Source organism: Misgurnus anguillicaudatus, chromosome 19, assembly GCF_027580225.2.
Source record: "Misgurnus anguillicaudatus chromosome 19, ASM2758022v2, whole genome shotgun sequence".
In the NCBI taxonomy this organism is placed as follows: Eukaryota; Metazoa; Chordata; class Actinopteri; order Cypriniformes; family Cobitidae; genus Misgurnus; species Misgurnus anguillicaudatus.
Window position 1 is genome coordinate 9,968,245 of NC_073355.2, and position 12,975 is coordinate 9,981,219.

General features: G+C 35.6%; 1 long non-coding RNA gene across 1 annotated transcript; it reads left to right on the forward strand.

Moving 5' to 3' along the window:
- Positions 1-201: 201 nt before the first annotated feature.
- Positions 202-888, forward strand: LOC129423954 (uncharacterized). Its single transcript, XR_012358942.1, has 2 exons — positions 202-278; positions 517-888. It is a non-coding gene; the product is annotated as an uncharacterized lncRNA (long non-coding RNA).
- Positions 889-12,975: the final 12,087 nt, after the last annotated feature.

Genomic DNA, 12,975 nt, shown 5'->3' on the forward strand with positions numbered 1-12,975 from the left:
CCTGTGAAGTAAACCTGTTCTGTGCTTCTAGTAATCACCTACCTGTACAAGTGAAGCTCTGTGTGCATGAAGATCCCCAGTGCTGTGAGTAACGTAACCTGTGAAGTAAACCTCTTCTGTGCTTATAGCAATTACCTACCCGTATAAGTGAAGCTCTGTGTGAGTGAAGATCCCCAGTGCTGTGAGTAACGTAACCTGTGAAGTAAACCTGTTCTGTGCTTATAGCAATTACCTACCTGTACAAGTGAAGCTCTGTGTGCATGAAGATCCCCAGTGCTGTGAGTAACGTAACCTGTGAAGTAAACCTGTTCTGTGCTTATAGCAATTACCTACCTGTACAAGTGAAGCTCTGTGTGCATGAAGATCCCCAGCGCTGTGAGTAACGTAACCTGTGAAGTAAACCTGTTCTGTGCTTATAACAATTACCTAGCTGTACAAGTGAAGCTCTGTGTGAGTGAAGATCCCCAGTGCTGTGAGTAATATAACCTGTGAAGTGAAACTGTTCTGTACTTGTAGAAATTACCTACCTGTGCCGGTGAAGCTCTGTGTGGGAACGAGGATCCTCCAGTGCTGTGGGTAACGTAACCTGTGGAGAGAACTTGACCTGTGGCTATAGCCATCACTTACCGTTCCAACGAAGGTCCCGTGTTGAACGAACAGCGACTAGTAACAAAGTACCTTACCCTTGTCTGATTATTATTCTGATTCTGCCTCCAGGAGAAGCGGAGCGCGCCACGGATTGTTGGGCCAGAGCCCCCAAAGGAGCCCCTGTCCCCAGTCTTTCCCCCAAGTGGCCCTGGAGGCGAAGAAGAGACACACTAGTTTTAAATTACCCTTTCCCCTTCCCCCTTTCCTTTTAAATATTTAATAAAGCTTGTTTTAACTGTAGTATACTCGTCTGTCTGGTCATTGGGGTGGTCTTGGGAAACTCCTCGAGGTGGAAGAGTTGAGAGGGGCGTGACCTTTAGTTTATTCGGGTCCGCCCCCGGCCGTGACAATAACATATCAAATATTATATAATAGCCTATAAATATATAGTATGATTGCTTAAGATTTTAGCTTTGATTAGTTTTAATGTGGAAATTTTGTTGACCTTAGACTATACAAGCAGTAATTAAGTGCACAGTTTATTTTGAATGTATATAAAGAATATGGCATGCAGTTGCCTCAAAGTTATAAAACATTAAAAAAACTTCGATGCAAAGTCGAATTAACATTAATAATCATAATTATTTTTTTGTAATTTTACCCGATTTATTTATGCAGCTAAAATACTTGCCGTTAGACTAAGATTTAACGGATATGAAATGCACAAATGAAATAGTAGGATTCGCTGTATAGCTGCCAGTTTCACCAACTCCATCACCCAAAAATATATTTTTTAAATAGTTTCTTAATCCTGTAGCATTTAATAGTTCGCAGTTGATGTCCCTTTGGAAAACATAATTAAAAATCTAACAACCATCAATGTAATGATGTCTAATTATGTGAATGTTTTATTCTTTAAATATAAAAATATTTGCCTAATTAAACACGGAGTGTATTGCATTTTTTTTTTACAAATATTTAGTTATATAGACTGTAATGTAAGCTTTTATGAAAGTGATGGCCCCTAGTGGAGATCATGTGGGATAAGGTATAGCTAAGAGTGCTCCAGACCAACCTTCCGAACGAACGACTTACAGAAGTGATACGTAACTAAGAACGTTTCGGAAAACACGTCTTAGCGATAAGGTACAGCCTAAGGTACAACTTAAGAATGAGGTAGCGTTAAGGTAGTTCCGGAGAACGCACCCCAGATTCAAAAGGATTATCAAAACATACACAGAGTTTAAAATTAGGAAATAACGTTTTGGCTTCAGTTATTTCATAAATTAAATAAGTGCATATAGGGTATTGCAGGTTAACATAAAAATTCATCAAGAACACTTTTTTATGCAAAGGTTTTCTCTTAAAAATGCTATTTTTATAATCCGTGCCGCTAGAGGGCGCCAGATCAAATCAATAACAATGACGTAGATTAATGATGCTCTGAAGCAGTGTGGACTGATGGGATTTGTTGTCTTTAACTCAAACGCTGATGGCCATCAATCAGACGGGAAGGAGAAATCATGTTACACATGAGGTAACGTTGTGTTTGATGACATCGTTTTTTTTTCATTATGTAAGGTTTCATGTCATGTTCGAACGCAATTGTTAGTCATAGATGTTACAGTACTAGTCCAATACGATGGTTTGTTAACACAGCACAGAATTAAATGTTCAGATGCACAAACTTACCATAAAAAAGCGAGTGCCCCGACAGACGCTATTACTTCCGCTTTTGTCCACGACACTGTTGTCATGTGGTTTTTACGTCAGTAAAGGTGGTAACAAAGGGTAACGTAGATATTGACGTCATTTACAGGCAACTGCACTGCCCCGTGTCACTGTTTAGGGCAGCAATTTTCTCTTAATTTACAAGTAGTTGAAAACATTATAGATATTGTTAGTAATCAGCTGGACAAATATATAACACCGGACTAGTGGTTTTTGGATATTTACTGCAAATATCTTACAAATTGTACCTTTAATTGATAGCTCGTCAATGGTGGGGGAAAAGTTAAGGATCGTTGCGATCAAAATTATCCTCCGACAAAATTCCCTCAATGACACAATTAGTGCTACAACAACAAACCAACGCAGACAAAATGTCGAAAAGAGCCAGGTGGACCGTACAGGAGGAGAAACTTGTGGAGATATTACTGAGAGATAAATTGTCCTTGTACAACATTTCATTGCCACTGTAACATGGTAGGATAAAAAGGAAGCAGCCTGTAGAGAAATCGTGCTGGAAAACAAATGCCAGGCACTCCTCTCCTTCGTTTTTTTTCTTTTTAAGCTCGAGACAATTCATGATTAAAATTAACGCTAGATGTTGTTTCGGTTTGCTAAACCCTTCGCTTCAGTGTTTGCTCGCCCAGCTGTCACCAAGTGATGACGTAAAACTACGGATACATTTGTTTGCGTGTGTCCAGTTTTTTAAAATCTTTAAACTTGTACAGTCTGACATTGAGGGAATCTGAGATCATACGGTGTGACATGGACTTAACTACGATCTTATTCACACAGTGTGACAAGCAATAATCCTAAAGAACTATCTAACTCTTTCGCCGCCATAAGAGGAAACATTTCCCTGCCAATGACGCTTTCCTGATGAGTTTTTATAGTAATCAGTAGCACTTTACAATAAGGTTAATTAGTTAACATTAGTTAATGTATTAACTAACATGAACAAAACATGAACAATACATTTGTTACTGTCTTTATTAATCTTTGTTATTGTAAGTTAATAGAAATAAAGCTGTTAATTGTTTGTTCATGTTAGTTCACAGTGCATTAACTAACGTTAACAAGATTTTAATAAAGTATTAGTAATTGTTGAATTTAACATTAACAAAGATGAATAAATGCTTTATAAGTGCAGTTCATTATTAGTGTATTAATCTAGTTCACTAATGTTAACTAATAAACCTTTTTGTAAAGTGTTACCTGGTGATCTGTAATTCCGCTATTATCCACTAGAAAAAACTTACCCAATTTATTAAAAAACTGATGCAAAAACAAATTCAATTAATTTTAAACTTTTGTTTGTTTTGATATTCATTCTGGATCTGACCTCTAACAAAATTCCTTTACAAAAATGCAATTATTTCAGCTTTTTTTCCTCAAAATGTAGTATTTTTGAAGAAACCTACCCATATATAAGTGGTTATAAAAAGAGAACAAATGAAGATAGGATGAATCTTTTATCCCGTTTGTTAGTTTTTTTGTTTGAATGCAAAGGGTCTATGATTTCATTTTATATATTTGTATGTTTATATATTTATAGAAGACATTTTTCCTGGAAGGCATTTTGTGAAACTTTTGTAAAAATCACAAAAAATGCTGGCGGGCAACTTCTTTAAAAAAAAAGCTGGTGGGGAATGAGTTAAAATCGCACAGTGTATAAATATAAATGGGTATTGTGTATACATTTTTATTATGTTAAATTTAGTTACGGTCAGAATCATTTTTCAGTGTTTCCCAGACAGGGTTTAGATTAATCTGTGACTAGGCCTTAGTTAGATTATGACATTAAAAGGGTCTCGCCCAGTGACAGCTAGTTTGGGACCATTTTTGACTTTTTTTCTGACAAAACAAGCACTCAAATGTATTGAAACACTTTATTAGTGCATGGAATAAATGTTGGTTGAATAATGCTGCGTTCACACCAGCCGCGGTAGAGGCATTAAGCGCGAGTGATTTTAATGTTAAGTCAATGTAAAGACACATTGACATGCGCCTAGAGGTCTTTGCGAGTCTAGAGTTGAAAAATTTTAACTCTGGTGGAAAAAAGCGCCCCAAATTTTTTCTTGGAATTTGAATACATGCAATTTACTCCTTAGACCTCCCTAACACACAAACTTTATGCGTTCTTTGATTTTATGTTGGTTAAGTTAGTGAAATATTAGGTTTTATAGTCGGTCACAATAGTGACCGGTGGGAAACATCATAGTCGGACTTCATTCAAATTCAATTAGACATATTTACATTAGAAACAGTGTGTTATACTACCGGTCACAATTGTGACTATTAAAAAATCCTTAAAATATATCTGTAGTAGACCCCACCTACAAAATTTGATAGTTCTATTTGTTAATTAAGATGTTTTACTTCTTTTTGTAGTAGTCTGAGGTAGACATCTTCTTCTAGATGTGCAAGCAGGAAGTAAACGGATCTGGTCATGTGACCTTTCACGCTAGTCACATGACATTGATACATTTTAATCAAGACAATCTATTTTTTCATTTAAAAGTTTAATTTCTTGCCCAGAGCCAACATCACTTTTAGAGCTTTAAAACAAAAAGACACGGTCACAATTGTGACCGGTGGGATTAAACGGGTTAACCAATCAGGAGCTTGCTGTAGTAGTGACGTGATTACAGGAAGCGAGCGGGGTCGCAGTAACCTCTCCCATGACGCGAATCTCCACGTGAATGTCTCGATGAGTAGAATTTCACGCGCGGATTTCACGCACGAATGAAACGAGTACACTCAAAATGTTCAAGCGTCCAACTACGCGCGGTAGAAAAGCCACAACTGTGGACATGAAGATATACTGTACATCATTTTCAAATGATAAATAATAAAATTTAAGTTTAAAATTTTAATTTTTTAATTTTTTAGGCCTTATCCTAGTCCCAGATTAAAATGTATGTTTTAGCTGCCTTAATTTAAAACACCTTGTACTGACATATCTTAATAACATATATCAGTGCCGTTGTCTTGTCTCAAGATGCACAACAGTATCGTTGTTGTTGTTTTTTCTTTTTTTTGTTAGGTTTGTAAAAACTATGTCCAAATATGTGCAATTTAGGTACAGATATGTATATATTTTGTACCAATATATACCTTTGAGGTAGTAATATGAACTCTTTAGGTGCAACGGTGTACTTTTTAAAGGGTGCCGCCCCAGTGACAGCTACCGGGAACATTTTTGACTCTTTTATTTTTCTTACAGTGTGGTTACCAAGGAGACAGCAGTGTAGAGTGAAGAATATAAAATAAACCTGAAGACATAAAAAAAAAACATTTGAAAAATGTTTTTCCAAGCAAGTATTTTTGCAAAAAAAATTTATGAAATTATTTCATTGTATGTTTACAGCATACACAAAGTGCTCGCCTTGAAATTATCATAACAAACAAGCCTGTAATTTTGTTTCAAAAAGATAAAAAATTATATTTCCACCACCATCACTTCTGCCACAGAATGCTAACATGCAATTTATAATTGAAGATATGGTGGGATTGCTGTTGTTACAAAACATTCATCAACATTAAGCTCAAATATAAAAAGTGTGTTCAAAACAGAGTTTTTGTGTTAAATAAAACACACACAGAGCCAGAAGTGGTCATATATAAAGAAACACCAATAAGTGCATGTAAGGCCTGAGTGATTTTCTGTCTGTCAAGTGGCAACGTTGTGAATGTTGGGACTGGAGGTGAAGGAGCGGTGAAGCAGATGAGATGACCTATAGATCTGATGAGAGACGAATTTCCTTGGAAAGAAAGACGGAGCTTAATAATTCAGAGAGTGATGCAATGAGGGACACGAGAAACTGAGAGACTCAAGGACCGATAAAACGAGAGAAGGGCAATAGGTGATGGCCTGGAGTGCAATAGTGAGAAATCACTGGGGTTGTGTTTGTAAAGCAAAAAAGTGTCATATTTCAATGTGCCGTGTCCAAAGCAAACAAAAAATTCAGCCTTTAGGCAGTACACTAAAGTAAAATTCGGTGCGTAACATCCTGGCTACTAAGATATCTTTATCTGGATGGATTTTTGAAGGCATATCCTCCCACAATCCTCTGCATGCTGCAAATGTGCTGAAGAAATCTGTTAGCATTTCAATTTATAAAATATGAATGCTCATGGGAACCACAGAGGTTTTGAGCTGTATTGTAAACACATTACATCACCTTATGTTCAGATTGACTAAAGATAACACTAGAATATGCACAGTCCCAAACCCTTTATTAGTAACTAGAAAAATGTACTGCAGTGCACTTCACACTTAAACTGCATGTGATAAAAATAAGATATTGTAATTTGACAAGAGATCAATTTTCTTGCTGTTAAAATTAATATTCTGCATTGAAAATATTTCACCGGTGCATACTGCATCATATCAAATAGGACGAACGATTATCAATGCATGAATTATACTGACTTTGAAAGCTGACTATTTGACACGCATCGTTGTTATTTAATATTCCTATATGTGGGCAAAGACAAATCACATCTGAGTGAAATCAGTCACAGTAACATCTATCTTACCCACACTCGACTACAGTACTGTATTTCACAGGAGATGAATCACACATGCACCGGTGTGTTCAATCCTTTTGCTAGTCGCAGCATCACGTCGCTGCTCATTTGCATAAGCTCAACATTTCTCAAACTTGTCGCATTGATGGACTCGACCACATCACATCATCAACTCTCTCGGTTGCTTGTGTCACCTTAAATCGCAAACACTCATTAAAAATGAATGAACTGTCGCTATCAGTGTCAATGCATTTTGAGACTGCACTACTAGTGAATGCTGCTATTATAACAACTAAGCTGAAGTCACACACTAGCAATATAGACATCTTTATTGATTTTAACAGGAAAATTCAGGTTTTTATATGTTTTGTTAGCTCTACGGTACATGATTGTAAAGCACTATCCACAACGACAGCAAATAAATCGTTGGTGGTCACCGATTATGTCCTGTTTGGTTTCTAGCACTTGACTGCAGTCTGAAACTGTATTGAACTGTTATGCAGATTGCGTCTACACTCTAAAAATGTTGGGTAAATATTGGACAAAACACATGCTTGGTTGAAAATGACCAAATGTTGGGTTGGTGTTATGCAACCATGGGTTATAATTACCCAGCAGTTGGCTTAAATCAACCTAACATTTGTTTAACCCAGCGGTGTGTTTCTATCCAAAATGTACCCAACATGGGTCGAAAATAACTCAATTTTTTAGAGTGCAAAGCTTTGTTTTTTATGCTAATATGTCATCTATAATAACATTAATTATTTGATATGTATCAAAGCAGGGTTTGCAATCAGGAATTGAATGAGGTATTCATTACAATGTCTTTCAGACATTGCAAATGCTTTGGGCTCCTAATGCGGACCCAAGTGTTTATAAGGAAAACCACTCATTGCATCTGGCTACTTCCCTTTTATTTAGTATGCAAAAATGTGCATGCGAAATGAGTAGTATGTCCAGTACTGAAAAGTGTGAATAAGAAATACTCACATGGTCTACTGCAGGGTTCCCCAAATCTTACCCTGGAGGGCCGGAGCATTACAGAGTTTAGGTCCAACCCTAATCAAACTAACTTACCCATTAGGGTTTGTTTGATTAGGGTTGGAGCTAAACTCTGCCGTGCTCCGGCCCTCCAGAGTAAGATTTGGGGAACCCTGGTCTAATGCTTTTGCTTTATTTAGTATATGCCTCGGATGGACACATCTATCCTAAAGGGCAATGGAAACATGGGAGCTCAAAGTTAAAAATACAAAAACATTGAAGTGTGATATAGGTTCCAAGAAATGTATTGTACACCTGAGTAAATTAATTTTGTGTTCATAATATGTCATAGGTGAACAAACATACAGGGTCATGACAATGAAAACATGGCGGATAAATGTTATGTCCTAAATTCATACTGCATCCACACTAACAGAATTCTCTGTCCTGATGGTCAATAACAGTAGTGAATTTTGGCCCTGGGCAGCTGCCCCTGTCGCCCATGCCTACATCCGCCACTGATCTGAACTAGAAGAAATTTCAAATTTGCAGTTTGCACATGCGTGAGTACACGTAAAAAATGCTTGTGCTGTCTCAAAAAACCCATTTGGTTGCAGTCCGGAGCCCTTAATGCCCCCCAATTGTCTGGTGCCTCAGGGCACTTGCCCAATCCCGTCTATGGATATACGGCCCTGACTGCATCCACCATGTTTTATTGTCATGTGACCCATTTGTTCTTTAGCCTATGATATAATCACAACAACTATGACCATAATTTAAAGGGCACCTAATTATGGTCTTTTTACAAGATGTACTGTAATATAAGTCCCAGGTGTGCCCAGAATGTGTCTGTGAAGTTTCAGCTCAAAATACCCCACAGATAATTTGTTATATCATGTCCAAGATGCCCCTACTTGGGTGGGAGCAAAAACATGCTGTTTTAATGTCTGTACCTTTAAATGCAAATGAGCTACAGCTCCTCACTCCCTTACAAACAGACAGTGAGCGCTTTCTGTTAAAATAGATCTGAGTAATACAGTCTAAGCCAATAGTATCTCACTGTTGAGATGTTGTGGACAGCGTACAACTCACTGAGGGCAGAAACTATGGTAATGCAGAACTGTAAGTGCACAGAGCTTTATCAGTGTGACCTCAGATTGATAAGAGAATCAATGGCATGCCTAATGACACTGTATGTGTAAGTGTATGTATTTGGTTTAAGGATTAGGTGGGCATGTGAATATTTTTATTGTAGGATGGTTGTGTTTACACACTGACAACACACATTATGTCCAAACACCAAAAGTGGATTTTGCATAATAGGTGCCCTTTTTGTATGGATTGCTTAACTGTACATTTATTGGTACCTATAACTTAAAGGTAGGGTATTTAATTTTGAAAAATGCTAACGGTTGCCGACTAGCAATGAAATCATGATCCTACTCTCCATTCAAATCGCCATCCAAAGTCACACCTCCTCCGAAACACATGAGATGTACCGTCTGATCTGTGCGTGTTCATGTCTCATTCACCAGTGAGAAAACTTTGCAGTAAAAAGTGAATAACATAAATAACCAACATAAACAAGTAGTTTACATCAGAATTAGTTAAAGCACACTTTCGGTTGTGTAGACGTAGTACCTATATCGTTACGCTAATCCGTAAACGAACACAAATTTCATAAGCAACACAATGTTTCATCAAAGTAGAAGGCAGTTTTTGCTGTTGTTGTTATAAAAGATGTCTTTCGTTTTGTGGCTCCTGTGCAGGTTGTCAATTCAGCAGAAAAGTTTGTCATTCTCCCTCTGTCTACAGATGGGAGGTGAGCGCACGTGAACGTGCCAATGAAGTATGGTGTCTGTGTGAACAGGCTGCGCGGTGGCATTCAAATTACGCTTACAGATGATTGACAAAAAAGGCAACGTCCGTTCGGACCGAGATCTATGATTGGTTGAAAATATTTTGGTCCTACGCCTTTCACAGATGGCATACATTTCTACAAATACATTTAAACAACTTACCATAGTGATAGCTATCAGTATGTGAGGAGACTTTTAACCAGCATAACTAAAAATGGTTCTGGATCAAATCAGATCCCCTTTAAAGACATTCACATTTTTTATTCACTTTTTTAAATTGGCAGCTTTTTCAGCTCATGTGGCCTCATGGGATAGTAAAAATGTCCATTTGAAAGCACTTTTAAAAATCTAGCTGAACAGAGCAGGTCATCCGCATACTTCTGTTTCTTGAATATTACGGAATCGTACATACTGATTTTGGCCTACTATAGACTATGAAAGTAGGCAATTTCAGACAAAGCGATATAGACCCTCACTGAAAATAGAAGATATCTGGGCTTTAGTGTAAATCATCATCAGTCACTATAATAAAAAGTCAGGCAGGCTCAGCTAATTAATGAAATGCACAACCTGCTATTTTATTTACTTTTATTATTGAACTGTATATTGTATTATATATTTATACTACTAGGCCCTAATTTTTGTGTTTCAGGGCTCTTCATAGCCACAGTTCCATCCAAATAAACAGCAGCATTGCATTTGAATCTAACTAGTCATCTTCAAACTCATTTTCTTTCATGTACAGGGCCTAATTAGGAATTATGAAGCATGCACTGCTGAATAAAAAGCATAAAAGCTGCACGTTTGCTTGTCATATACCAGCGAATAGCTACAGAATGTCAATGTTATTGCTCAAGTTGTACATTGAAGTGTAATAAACAGAAGTTATTCCCTCGTGTTCAAAAACACATTTTGTTCAATTCAGTGCAGGTCTTAGAGGATGCAAGAGGATGTAGCCACAGCATCACCTAGCGGTTACTTAAATTATAACAACACAATGCTTTGATTTATGAATACCCCTTACAGAAGTGTATTGTAAATCACAGTCTGTTATGCAGAGTTTGTATTAATTAGATTTTAATACTGAAGTACTTTGATGTGTAAAACAGCATTTCTGGCTTTTCTAAAAAGTGATAGCATGGTCGTTTTTTTTCCAAACTGTGGATTGTGGAATGCATTATAGAGGAAGTCTATTATTGTTTGGAGGCTTATAGTGAAGGTCTTAGTAAAGTATCTGTCTTAGATGTCACTCGTATTCCTTAGGATAAATTAAAAACCAGACATGAATTAGACAATTGCTGATAAGAGTATATAGGTATACAATTAAAGATTTAATTTGTATCAATATGTTAAAACTTGCTCCTCTTGTAATTTAAAACCTCTGTGTTGTTGTTATAAATCCTTATTATTTTTACTTAGTCTGTGAAAACCCACCTACACTGTAAAAATACTTTGCTTCCTTAAATTGTTTTGTTAAATCAACTCAGATTTACAAGTCATGTCATGAGTTGTCACAACTTATAAAATATAGTTAAGAAAAGTCAACTTAATTTTATAAGTTATAACAACTCACCTGTAGTTATAACAACTCATCTCTACACTGTAAAACCTAAAAGTTAACTCAACTCAAACCATTTAAGTAAACTGGTTGCATTAGTTTTAAAACACATACATTTGAGTACTGTGAACGTAAACAAGTTGAGTCATAAGCAGTTATGCACTTATATTTAAGTTCACACTACTTAAATATAAGTGCATAATTGCACATGACTCAAGTTCACACTACTTAAATTTATGTGTTTTAAAACTTAAATGGTCTAATGCAACCGGTTTACGTAAATGGTTTGAGTTAAGTTAACTGTTTACAGTGTAGTCAAGATAAATAATAGTAAGTTGAAATGACTTGTAAATCCTAGTTGATTCAACAAAAAATTTTAAGGCAGCAAAGTATTTTTTACAGTGTAATATTGACTAAGATCATGTCAATTTTGAAATCAATGTTAAGGAAGCAAACTTTCTTCAAATGTCATTATTCGATTATGAAACTTTAGGCTTGATTTCACAAGACAGGGTCACAATTTACAACCTCACTTAAAGTGGCTATTTTTACCTTTCAATCAATCTCACTATAATTCCCAACTCTCGGACGGATCCATGCCGATCCATTAGCTGCTTGTCTGCTGTCAGGGCTCAGTACTCATTTCAATGGATACATCTTATAAAAGTAAACTATATTACAAATGTATTAAAAATGTTAAGTTAAAATAACATACAAATGTAAGTACTTTGAGTAATTCTAAATGACCACATTACTGTTAATTCAACTTAATTTTCTCATGTATAATATTAACTTAATATTTTTTGAAACAATATAAATGATTTTGGTAGACATAACTAACTACACTGAAAAAAATTGACTTTTTGTTTTAGTAATATATATTAGATTTAGGCTTATAATTTCTACATAGTAATATTAACATTTATTGAGAACTAGATTTTCCTAAGTAAAATTATAAATAAAACACAACTAATTAGGCTAATGTACAAAATGAACTATGTGGGAATAGCAAGTCATATCATAATGTATATTTTCTTGTATTATTTAATTGTTTTATAGTCACTGCACGTAGTACTGGAAAACTAAGTAAATTTTAATCAAAAACTTTAGCGCGTTCAAGTTTGCTTAAAAAATCTTAGTTCATTTAATTTTTAAGCGTATAAAATTCATTAAACTAAAATATTCAGTAAAATTTACTTAAAATGATCAGAACATGATGTAAGGAACACCCATAATCCTTTTTGCCTGAATATTTGGATTATTTATGCTTTTTCACAGAATAAGAACTGATAAGAACTTTAACTACTTATTAACTAAATAATATGTCAGAGAGGTTTAAGCTATTATATTTACAATGTTGTTTTGTTGTAAATGATCAGGTGATCAGTGTTTACTTACATGAACCCTGTTCAGAACATTTTATTGTGTTTCTCTCCACAGTGTCAAGTTTATTCAGTAACTTATAGTCAGTTATGGATTTTGTGTATATATAATTTGTAAGTACACTAGTGTTTGATATTAGTTATCATAATATGTGCACTATAAATTCCTGTCATCAACCCTAACTTGCCTGTAAATACTAAATACTTATATTGTACATTTATTTGTAAGTACAGTATGTTTCTTGTTATTTACAGTATACCTACACTATAAGTATGTATATGTTATTACCCAGTACTTATCTAGAGTTACATAATAACTACCAAGTATGTACTACTGGTAAGTACA